Source organism: Mustela putorius, unplaced genomic scaffold (genome assembly GCF_011764305.1).
Source record: "Mustela putorius furo isolate JIRA1106 unplaced genomic scaffold, ASM1176430v1.1 tig00003930_pilon_pilon_pilon, whole genome shotgun sequence".
In the NCBI taxonomy this organism is placed as follows: domain Eukaryota; kingdom Metazoa; phylum Chordata; class Mammalia; order Carnivora; family Mustelidae; genus Mustela; species Mustela putorius.
In genome coordinates this window covers 31,963-44,723 of record NW_025422075.1, presented here as the reverse complement: position 1 = coordinate 44,723, position 12,761 = coordinate 31,963, and the positions used below count along the sequence as shown (strand labels likewise).

Below are 12,761 nucleotides of genomic sequence, written 5' to 3'. Positions count from 1 at the left end.
GTATACTTTATTGTTTTGAGCATGAGGGCTTTGTAGTATAGTTTCAAATCAAGAAGTGTAATTTCGCTTCTTCATTCTTTCTCATAACTGCTTTAATTATTTGTTGTCTTTTATGGTCTCATATATAATTTTTAGGATTCTTTACTTACTTCTGTAAAAAAAAATATTGGATTTTTAAAAAAAAGATTATTTATTTATTTATTTGACAGAGAGAGATGACAAGCAGGCAGAGAGGCAGGCAGAGAGAGAAGAGGTAGCAGCTTCCTGCTGAGCTGAGAGCCTGATGCAGGGCTCGATCCCAGGACCCTGGGATCATGACCTGAGCCGAAGGCAGCGGCTTATCCCACTGAGCCACCCAGGCGCCCCTAACATTGGATTTTTGATAGGAATTGAATTTACAGATGGTTTTCGGTAGTATGGACATTTTAACAATGTTAATTCTTACCATTCATAAATATGAGCTATCTTTCCATTTGTGTCTCCTTCAATTTCTTTATCAATGTCATAGTTTATGGAGTACAGATCTTTCATCTCTCTTACTTAAATCTTTTCCTAAGTATTTTATTATTTTTGATGCTATTGTGAATTAGATTGTTCTCTTTATTTTTTCAGATAGTTCATCATTAGAGTGTTAAAATGCTCCTGTCTTGTGCTTACTTTGGCAGCACATATACTAAAATTGGAATGATGCAGAGAAGATTAGCGTGATCACTGAGCAAGGATGACATGAAAAAACTATTAAAAAAAAACGAAACAAAACAAAATTCTTGTCTTTTATATATTGATCTTGTATTTGGCAGCTTTATTAAATTTGTTTATTCAAAATTTTTTGTGAAGTTTTTAGGATTTTTTTTACATGTAAGTTCATGTTATCCAAAAAAAGAAAATTTTACTTCTTCCTTTTTTTTTTTTTTTGGAGTCTTTTATTTCTTTGTGTTCCTTGTTTCTCTGGCTAGGACATCCAGTACTATGTCAAATGAGAGTAGTGAAAGTGGACACAGTTGTCTTCTTTCTGATCTTTAAGGGGAAAACTTTCAAATTTTTTTGATTGAATATGAGATTAGCTCTGGGCTTGCAATATGTGTTTTTTTCTTTAATGGATTTTTTAAAATTATTTTTTAAAATTTTTTATAAACATATACTGTATTTTTATCCCTAGGGGTACAGGTCTGTGAATCACCAGGTTTACTCATTTCACAGCACTCACCATCACTCACCATAGCACCTGCCCTCCCCCAATGTCCATACCCCCACCATCCTCTCCCAACACACCTCCCCCCAGCAACCCTCAGTCTGTTTTGTGAGATTCAGTCTTTTATGGTTTGTCTCCCTCCCAATCCCATCTTCTTTTATTTTTCTTTTCGTACGCCCGAAACCGCCTATGTTGCATCTCCACTTCATCATATCAGGGAGATCATAGGATAGTTGTCTTTCTCAGATTGATTTATTTCGCCAAGCATAATACCCTCTAGTTCCATCCATGTCATCACAAATAGCAGGATTTCATTTCTTTTGATGGCTGCACAGTATCCCATTGTACATATATTCCACATCAAATAAGATTGATCTGTTGAAGGACATTTAGGTTCTTTCCATAGTTTAACTATTGTGGACATTGCTGCTATAAACATTTGGGTGCATGTGCCCCTTCAGAATGCCACGTTTGTATCTTTAGGGTATATATCCAGTACTACAATCACTGGGTCATAGGGTAGTTCTATTTTCAGCTTTTTGAGGCACCTCCACGCTGTTTTCCAGAGTGGTTGCACCAGCTTGCATTCCCACGTACAGTGTAGGAGGGTTGCCCTTTCTCCACATCCTCGCCAGCATCTGTCATTGACTGACTTGTTCATTTCAGCCATTCTGAAAGGTGTGAGGTGGTATCTCATTCTGGTTTTGATTTGTATTTCCCTGATGCCGAGTGATGTGGAGCATTTTTTTTTCATGTGTCTGTTGGCCATTTGGATGTATTCTTTGCAGAAATGTCTGTTCATGTCCTCTGCCCATTTTTTCATTCGATTATTTGTTCTTAGGGTGTTGAGTTTGATAAGCTCTTTATAGATTTTGGATAGATACTGGCCCTTTATCTGGTATGTAATTTGCAAATATCTTCTCCCAGATAACTTCTGACAGTCATCTTTTGGTTTTGTTAACTGTTTCCTTTGCTGTGCAAAGGCTTTTTGATCTGATGAAATCCCAATAGTTCATTCTTGCCCTTGCTTCCCTTGCCTTTGGCGATGTTCCTAGGAAGAAGTTGCTGCTGCTGAGGTCAAAGAGGTTGCTACCTGTTCTCTCCTCAAGGATTTTGATGGATTCCTTTCTCACATTATGCTTCTTCATCCATTTCCAGTCTATTTTCATGTGTGGTGTAAGGAAATGGTCCAATTTCATTTTTCTGCATGTGGCTGTTCAATTTTCCCACAAACACCATTTGTTGAAGAGGCTGTCTTTTTTTTCCAAAGGACATTCCTTCCTGCTTTGTTGAAGATTAGTTGACCATAGAGTTGAGGGTGTATTTCTGGGATCTCTATTCTGTTCCATTGATCTATGTCTGTTTTGGGGACAGTTCCCTACTATCTTGATGATGACAACTTTGTAATAGAGCTTGAAGTCTGGAATTGTGCTGCCAACAACTTTGGCTTTCTTTTTCAATATTCCTCTGGCTATTCGAGGTATTTTCTGGTTCCATATATATTTTAGGATGATTTGTCCCATTTCTTTGAAAAAAAAAAAGGATGGGATTTTGATAGGGATTGCATTAAATGTGTAGATTGCTTTAGGTAGCATAGACATTTTCACAATATTTGTTCTTCCAATACAGGATCATGGAACATTTTTCCATTTCTTTGTGTCTTCTTCAATTTCTTTCATGAGTACTTTAGAGTTTTCTGAGTATAGATTCTTTGTTAGGTTTATTCCTAGGTATCTTAGGGTTTTGGGTGCAATTGTAAATGGGATTCACTCCTTAATTTCTATTTCTTCAGTCTTGTTGGTATAAAAAAATGCAACCAAATTCTTTTCATTGATTTATATCCTGACACTTTACAGAATTTCTATACAAGTTATAGCAGATTTGGAGTGGAGTCCTTTAAGTTTTCCACATACACTATCATATCATCTGCAAACAGGGATAGTTTGACTTCTCTTCTGCCAATTTGGCAAAATTAGGATGCCTTTAATTTCTTTTTGTTGTCTGATTGCTGAGGCTAGGACTTCTACTACGATGTTGAATAGCAGTGGTGATAACAGACATCCCTGCCGTGTTCCTGACCTCAGGGAAAAGTATTCAGTTTTTCTCCATTGACAATGATATTTGCAGTGGGTTTTTCATAGATGGCTTTGATAATATTGATAATATGTGCCCTCTATCCCTACACTTTGAAGAGTTTTTTTTAAAGATTTTATTTATTTATTTGACAGAGAGAGAGATCACAAATAGGCAGAGAGACAGACAGAGAGAGAGATGAGGAGAATCAGGCTCCCTGCTGAGCAGAGAGCCCAATGCATGACTCGATCCCAGGCCCCTGGGATCATGACCTGAGCCGAAGGTAGAGGCTTAACCCACTGAGCCACCCAGGCGCCCCCACTTTGAAAAGTTTTAATCAGGAAGGGATACTGCACTTTGCCAAATGCTTTTTCAGCATCTAGGGAGAGTATCATATGGTTCTTGTTCTTTCTTTTATTGATGTGTTGTATCACATTGATTGATTTGCAGATGTTGAACCAACCTTGTAGCCCTGGAATAAATCCCACTTGGTCGTGGTGAATAATCCTTTTAATGTAGTGTTGGATCCTATTGGCTAGTATTTTGGTGAGAATTTTCGCATCTGTGTTCATCAAGGCTATTGGTCTGTAGTTCTCTTTTTTGATGGGATCCTTGTCTGGTTTTGGGATCAAGGTGATGCTGGCCTCAGAAAAAAAAAATAGTTTGGGAGTTTTCCTTCCATTTCTATTTTTTTGGAACAGTATCATAAGAATAGGAATTAATTCTTCTTTAAATGTTTGGTAGAATTCCCCTGGGAAGCCATCTGGCCCGGGGCTTTTGTTTGTTTGGAGATTTTTGATGACTGTTTCAATCTCCGTACTGGTTATGGGTCTCTTCAGGTTTTCTATTTCTTCCTGGTTCAGTTGTGGTACTTTATATGTCTCTAGGAATGTATCCATTTCTTCCAGATTGTTGAATTTGTTGGCGTAGAGTTGCTCATAGTATGTTCTTATAATTGTTTGTATTTCTTTGGTGTTGGTTGTGATCTCTCCTCTTTCATTCATGATTTTATTTATTTGGGTTCTTTCTCTTTTCTTTTGATAAGTCTGGAAAGGGGTCATCAATCTTATTAATTCTTTCAAAGAACCAGCTCCTAGTTTCGTTGATTTGTTCTACTGTTTTTTTTTGTTGTTGTTGGTTTTTTGTGGTTTTTGTTTGTTTGTTTCTATTTTATTGATTTCTGCTCTGATCTTTATTATTCCTCTTCTCCTGCTGGGTTTAGGCTTTCTTTGTTGTTCTTTCTCCAAATCCTTTAGGTGTAGGGTTATGTTGTGTATTTGAGATCTGAGAAAGAAGCGTGGTTGCACACGTCTGTCACTGCACTCCCCAGGAGCAAGTCTGGGGAAGGCGTAGCACGCCGCCGCCAGAGAAGAGAAGGAGCCATTGGCCTTGTGGTCGGGAAAAGGACGGGAAGCAGGGTAGCCTGCCATGGCAGGAAGAGCAGGCCAGTGGCAAGACAAGTGTCACCCGCCCTCTGTGCGGAGAGACAAAGCCTGGTTCCTAAGGAGACATGAGGGGACGACTAGGGCAGGGATGCGTGCTCCACTCTGAGGAAGGAGTATGGGCAGAAGGCAGGCCTGTCCTGTGCTTCTGGTCCCAAGGGGACAGCATCTCCTTGACCACCTGTCCATAGGGCAGACTTGGGCTAGCTACCAGGCTCCATACCCAGAACTCGCAGAAACAGCTCCCTCGAGAAACGGGCAGTCAGATGCCATCTTCCTCCAACATGTGACAGCGTTTTCGGTGGCAGGGGGTTTCCGGGGGAAGGAGTGGTGATAATCCCCCAAAGCTCCCCATTCCAGTGAACGGGCGGTGTTCAGGGATCCTGTCTCCTCTCCTCTCCTGTGGGGAAGGCACTGGCCTTGTCCGCGAATCCGCCTGAGGTTCAGTGCCAAAGGCCAAGCGTTGCCTACACCGGGAGATGGTAGTGTGCATAGAGTGCCATCTAAGGCCACGCACGCTGCTGCAGGGTGGTGACTGTGTCTGCTTAGTTCGGCCTGGCAGGGTGAACCCAGGGCACCAACATGGAGCCTGGGAAAGCAAGGCCCAAGAGACACCAGCTCTCCCGTGACTCTTCTTACCTGATGCGACAGAGCAAACACCCAAAGCCTTTCTGAGGAAGAAGCAGCGAAGTTCGGTTCGTGCCAAGCTGAAAACCTCTGCAAAAGCATAGCAGTCGCTGGGAAATCAGAGTCGGTTCTGTGGGCTGCTGTTGCTGCTTGCCTTAGCCTAGTATTCGCAGCACGATGGGAGAAACCCGCATAGAGTGAAAGCCTCTTTGCCCCGGCATTCCCTCTGGGAAAGCACAGCATTCTTTGGGAAATCAGAGTCCGTTCTGAGGGATGCTCCTCTTTGCCTGAGCTGGTCTCCTCAGCTCGGTGTAATAAACCTGCATGGAGCGAAATCCTCTATGCCTGGGTATCCCCTCTGCCTGAGAGAGAAGCGCGGTTGCGTCTGTGGAAAGAGCCTTAAGGAAAGGGACATGTTTTTCAGTGCGGTCCCCAGGAGCATGTCTGTGAAAGGTGCAGCACGCTGCCCGGGGAGAAGAGCAGGAGCCGTTGGCCTTCTGGTCTGGAAACGGTTGCGAAGCAGGAGAGCCGGCCCTGGCAGGCACAGAAGCCGGTGGAAATACAAGTGTCACCCACTCCCAGTGCAGAGAGACAGAAGCCTGGCTGCTAAGGAGACAGGAGGGGATGAGTAGGGCAGGGCGCGTGCTACACCCTTAGGAAGGAGACTGGGCAGAAAGCATGCCTGTCCTGAACCTCTGGGCCCAAGGAGACAGCAGCTCCTTGGCCACCTGTCCCTGGGGCAGACATGCGCTAGCCACCAGGCGCCTACGCTGAACTCGCAGAAACAGCTCCCTGATGGGCTTTAAAACCTTTTTTCCATTCAATAACCAGGGGATAGCATTTTTCTTTGAATATTCTCAATAGTGGTTCAGGTCTAACATAATGTTGTAATAGCATTACAAATTTTTTGAATTTTTTAAACATATAAGACTAGATCTTATTATCACTATATAATTAGGCATATAGACATTAAATATCTATAATACTCTAAATTTAGAATCCTTCCAGAGTTTCTGTTTTCAATATTTTCTTGTGATCCTCTAAGATGTAAATTGTTTATTGCACAAAAAAAACATAACATCTAAATCACTCCCAAAATTATCTTTCATTTAAAAATATTTTTTTCATATAACCCTGGAGAGCAGATGTTTAGGTATTGACTGCCTGCCTCAATTCTGTATGTCATGAAACTGTGACCAATATTTTCTTATCATAAATAAAGTCAGTGAGTCAGTCAAGCAATCCAGGTTAATCCTTCAGCTCTAAAAGACCCTGAACAACTGTTGGCTTTCTAAATCCCTGATGCAGAGACCCTGCTCTCCCATCCAGGCTGCAGAAAGGCATTACTTAGGCACATGTGTATCCTGTTCAATATCCCCAGTATTGGAAGGATTATTACTGTGATGGACCACCCCTCTTGCAAACCTGTCAGTCCCCCCCCAGGAAAGGGGGTTGCATGTTACTGCCACCTCATGGTCACATCTTTTTCCTTCAGCCTGAAACTCATTGAACTCACTCTACATTCTTCCCGGCTTGGAATGTCTTTTTAAATTAGAAATATTTGATTGTCCTATTAATGTTGTAGAGGATAAAGGGGAAGTGGAATGTCTTTTTAAATTTGAAATATTTGAATGTCCTATTACTGCTAAAGAGGATGAAGGAGAGGAAGAGAAAAATTAGGTATCCTGAGAACAAGTGAGCCAGCCAACATGAATCACTTGGCCACATACAATTTTTCAAACAGGTTCAGCCCTGTTGTGCAATATTATATCCTCTATTTTTCATTTTTTGAGGAACCTCCAAATGGGCTGTACCAACTTCCATTCCCACCAACAGTTGAGAGGGTTCTCCTTTCTCCCAACTTCTGCAACACTTGCTGTTTCTTGCCTGGTCAGTTTTTGCCGTTCTACGTGGTGGAAGGTGGTATCTGGGTGGTTTTGATTTGAATCTCCCTGATGGCTAATGATGATGAACAGTTTTTCATGCATCTGTTAGCCATTTGTATGTCTTCTTTGCAGAACTGTATCGTCACATTTTTGTCCCATTTTTTGACTCGACTATTTGTCTTTTGGGTGTTGAGTTTGAGAAGATATTTATAGATCTTGGATAACAGACCTTTGTCTGTAGTGTCATTTGCATATACCTTTTCCCATTCTGTGGGTTGCCTCTTTCATTGTTGATGGTTTTCCTTTGCTGCGCAGAAGCTTTTGATTTTGATGAAGTCCCAAAAGTTCATTTTCGCTTTTGTTTCCCTTGCCTTTGTAGGTGTGTGTAGTAAGGAGTTTCTGTGGATGAAGTCAAAGGGATTGCTGCCCTTGTTCTCCTCTAGGATTTTGATGGATTCCTGCCTCAGTCTCAGGTCTTTTGTCCGGACTTTTCACGACAGACAAGGTGATGGTTGCCAGCATGGGTGAAGTAGGTGATAGGGATGAAGGAGCTGCTTGTTCTGATGAGCCCTGGAGAATGCATGGAAGCGTTGAATCCCTCTGTTGTATTCTAGAAATGAACACTGTATGAGAACCATAATGGAATTAAAAGAAAAGGAAAATAGTTGGCAAACTTTGCTAGGTGTATGGAAATGTTCAGTCCTGTCTTTCCTATTTGGTTTTGTTGGTAAATCTAAACCTATTTTAAAGTTTATTCATAATCATTGTTTTTTTTTTATTTTTAATACATAATGTTGCATAATTAGTGCTACCATTACTTAGTAGTAATGGACACCTATTCTTTTATGTTGTTTATTTAAATAATATCATTCATGTTACAGAAATTGAGTAATACACAACAATATAGAAATCACAGAAGGAGCTATTACAGATGTTTTGTGTTAAGGTAAAACATATATAACATTATGTATTCTATCATAAATGTGGTTTTCTAATCTAGAATGGATGTGTCATCCCATGGTGCTCTGGGAAGTTGGTGCCTGGCATTCTAGGGACTAATTATTCATGGGAGAACAATCATGGTCATAATACTAGAACAGTTAATACCAACAAAGGCTATTTAGGGGTTACTGAGGAAATAAAATAGAGTTGATAGGAAGACTGCCTGGGTGGCTCAGTTGCTTAAGCATCAGGTCATGATCTCAGGGTCATGAGACTAAGCCCAAATCAGGTTCCACACTGAGCATGGAGTCTGCTTAAGAGTCTCCCTCTCCCGTGCCTGGGTGGCTTAGTGGTTTAATCCTGTGCCTTCAGGTCATGTCTTGATCTTAGGGTCCTGTGATCGAGCCCCACAACATGTTCTAAGCTTGGCAGGGCGCCTGCTTCTCCCTTATCTCTGCCTGCCACTCAGTCTACTTGTGATCTCTCTGTCAAATAAATAAATAAAATCTTTAAAAAAAAGTTTCTCTTTCTCCCACTATCCCACCCCACCCATTCAGATTTTGTTCCCTCTCTCTCTTTCTCAAAAAAAAAAAAAAAAAAGGGGGGTGGGTGCCTGGATGGTTCAGTGGGTTCATGTCTCTTTCTTTGGCTCAGGTCATGATCTCACGGTCCTTGGATCAAGCCCCTCATTGGGCTGTCTGTGCATCAGGAGTCTGCTTCCTCCTCTTTCTCTGCCTGCCTCTCTGCCTACTTGTGATCTCTCTCTCTGTCAAGTAAATAAATAAAATCTTTAATATATATATATATATATATATATATATATATATATATATATATATGGTTGATTTCAAGATGCATAGTTAATTGTTAATGTTTATAGGATGGGAACATGATTACATTTATTATTTTGTCACTACCACAATATACTGTCAATTGCTGTTCAGCTTGTAAAGCTGTGTTTATTAATAATGATTTCAAGGATAGTGAGCACTCTTAAATCCTATGCCTTCTGAGACTCCAAGGAATGGGAATTTTTTCTTGGAGGACAAAATTGTTTGCTGTTCTTGGCACAAGGTATAGACTGTCGATAATCCTCCATCCCTTGTTAAAGGTGCATGTCTTTGTTCCTGGCAAGATTTGAAGAGTGCTTGGAAGAATATTTGCTTGAACTGAAACTTCTGGAGTGAAAGAGTGGGGTTGGAGTAGTCATGGGACAGAAGTTACTTGTTATTTAAGAAGTATCAGTGTTGGGACTGTAAGTGATCAGGAAAGTAAGGCCTCCTGGCAGTCATTTGGTGTATGATTGGCAGCACTACACTAATTTCTCAATATTTCAGATCCCATGGGTCATGATAGGGAGGAGAGGAGAGGAGAGGGTTGGTGCCCTCTAGTGTCTTCACTGACAAGCCCTGTCTTGTACACACAGTGGCTGCCTTCACAGTTGCCTGCAGCTCTTTACCCAAGGGTGTCCATTGGCTTCCTTGGCTTCTTTGGCCATGGCAGTCAGCTCGGGAGCCAGGTAACCAATGTCCATAAGAGCAACACTCATCCTGTGCAGGTCTTTTTGCACTTGGATGGGATGACTCAGGGCTGTTCTGCATGTATTTAAAACGTTCCCAGTGGATGGAGACAGAGTTGCCCAAGCAGTGACCTCTAAACTAACACCCTGTCTTCTGTGTTGGCTGCTCTCCTTCTTCACATCTTAGCTCCCATCATTTCTTCCCACCAAAGATCCTTCCAGAGAAACTACTTATACTCACATCCTTGTCTTAGAGTCACTTTCTGAGGCACCCAACCCCTCATAACTCCTGGTGCTGCCAACAATGGTGGGTGTTGTCCCTCTGTGCCCCAGGAGAGGATCTACCTTTTAAAACACAAACATTCTTGGGAGATCTCAAAGCTCAGTCATGAGAATAAACTTACATTTTTCCCTTCTGTAGGAGAACTGAAAATCTATGCATGCAAGGCAGTAGAGTGACCTAGATAATAGTGAGATTATTCAACTTGTCACATAAAGTGGAATGCTCTGGTTGGAAGGAGACATTTATTGTAGTATCATTATCAGTGGTACTGTTACTGAGTTCAAACATCCTATCTCTTGAATGTCCCTCTTTGACTCCCATTTTGCTCATAATGGTACTTCTTGGCTAAGTGCCCACCCTCAACTCATGCCCCGTCCTTATCTTTGTATCCAGTCCTCGACTCACTCCCATCCATCCCCACCTCCCTTGTTCCCACTTTCTGTGTCCCTTCCTCCTTTTCTTCTCCCCAAGATCCATCTTGGCTCCAGATTCCCACCCTTCAGATGTCAGAGGTTCCTTGCATCCACCATTTCTCCTGATCCCCTCTGGTTAGTAGGAGGGGATGTGAGTATAAATGAAGATCTTGCTCTTCCTTCCCTCATATCCTGGCCCTAAAAGGGGGAATGGGACCCAGTCTGGAGTCCTGGATTGCCTGGATATTAGTCTATAGAAAGAACAGATTGAATTAAACACAAATATGTTAACTGTAGGCCTTTTCTGGGCACTGGAAAGAGCACCAGCATATTTGTGGGAGGGTAGAGGTCAGGAGATATAGTCTGGTTAGGCCTTGCCTGAAAGATGATCCAGCTGTGAAGCCAGGAAATAAAAAATGCGAGGGAAGGAAATGTAAGTAATGGGATGTCATGTTTATTGAATGTTTATGTAAGGTATGCTCCAAAGACCTTTATTAATCAAACTGTTCTCAGGGGACAGTGCCCTACAGTACATAAATCTCATTGTCCTCCTCCCCATTTTGGAAGTGAGCACGTTGAGGCTCAGAGACAGGCACACAGCTAGGGATGGAGGAAACTAGAATATCAACCAAGAGGGAGACTTCCCTTCCACTCAAGACTCTCTAAGCTTTTGTAGAGCCACTTGCCACTTGATTGTTAATGGTGAAGGGAGAAAAGGGGTATTCAATCCTAATAGGACTCAAAATATTCTCGATGGAGGAGAGAAAGTATTAAAAAAAAAAAGCAGGCCCTCCCAGGAAAGGGTAGTCAGAGTGTCTGTCTTGGGGGAAGACGCCATATTGACCTCAGGTCAGGGCCTTTTTAGTCCACCTCTGATGAGGTTACTTATCAACTAGGACCTTGATCAGATCCTTCGGGTTGTTTCCCAAACTTCCTGGACTCTGGTGTAGACTGAGAGACTTTTGTACTCAAGCAATGGGAATTCTTTCTCAGCCTCTGGGTTTCTGTGCCTGAACTTGTGCGGACTGAGAAGGAGGATATATTCATGTTAAAAGGATGCAGGAACCAGCTTGAAAGGGTCACCATTGACCAAATAAAGACAACCTGCACCAAAATGAATCATGGCAGGAGTGCTTTCCCAACACTGAATAATAATCTGTAAATCTAGAGTACAACTTAAGAGAACCTTTAGAATCAGGATTGGAGAGTTCGATCGGTAGCAGGAGCGGAGATCGGACCCCAGAGAGCCCTGAGCAGCCCCACCGCCGCCGCTTGCCTAGTTACCATCACACTGCGGGAGGAGCCGTAGCTGCCCCAGCCGGCCCCAGTCACCATCATGGCAACCATGAGCAGCGAGGCCGAGACCCAGCAGCTGCCCGCCGCTCCCCCCCCCGCCCCGCCTCCCCCGCCCTCAGCGCTGCCAACACCAAGCCCGGCACCAGGGGCAGCGGCGCAGGGGAGCGGCGGCCTGGGCGGCCTCACATCAGCTGCGCCTGCCGGCGCGGGGACAAGAAAGTCATCGCAACGAAGGTTTTGGGAACAGTAAAATGGTTCAATGTAAGAAACGGATATGGTTTCATCAACAGGAATGACACCAAGGAAGATGTATTTGTACACCAGACTGCCATAAAGAAGAATAACCCCAGGAAGTACCTTCGCAGTGTAGGAGATGGAGAGACTGTGGAGTTTGATGTTGTTGAAGGAGAAAAGGGTGCGGAGGCAGCAAATGTGACAGGCCCTGGTGGAGTTCCAGTGCAAGGCAGTAAATATGCAGCAGACCGTAACCGTTATAGACGCTATCCACGTCGCAGGGGTCCTCCACGCAATTACCAGCAAAATTACCAGAATAGTGAGAGTGGGGAAAAGAACAAGGGATCGCAAAGTGTTCCTGAAGTCCAGGCCCAACAGCGCCGGCCCTACCGCAGGCGATGGTTCCCACCTTACTATATGAGGAGACCCTATGGGCGTCGACCACAGTATTCCAACCCTCCTGTGCAGGGAGAAGTGATGGAAGGTGCTGACAACCAGGGAGCAGGAGAACAAGGTAGACCAGTGAGACAGAATATGTATCGGGTTATAGACCACGATTCCGCAGGGGTCTTCCTCGCCAAAGACAACCTAGAGAAGATGGCAACGAGGAAGATAAGGAAAATCAAGGAGATGAGACCCAGGGTCAGCAGCCCTCAACGTCAACGTCGGTACCGCCGCAACTTCAATTACCGACGCAGACACCCAGAAAACCCTAAACCACAAGATGGCAAAGAGACAAAAGCAGCCTATCCACCAGCTGAGAATTCGTCCGCTCCTGAGGCTGAGCAGGGCGGGGCTGAGTAAATGCCGGCTTACCATCTCTACCATCATCCGGTTTAGTCATCCAACACGAA

General features: G+C 43.1%; 2 pseudogenes; both read left to right on the top strand.

Moving 5' to 3' along the window:
* Positions 1 to 649: 649 nt before the first annotated feature.
* Positions 650 to 769, top strand: LOC123388963 (annotated as a pseudogene).
* Positions 770 to 11,707: 10,938 nt separating this feature from the next.
* LOC123388958 lies at positions 11,708 to 12,761 on the top strand (annotated as a pseudogene).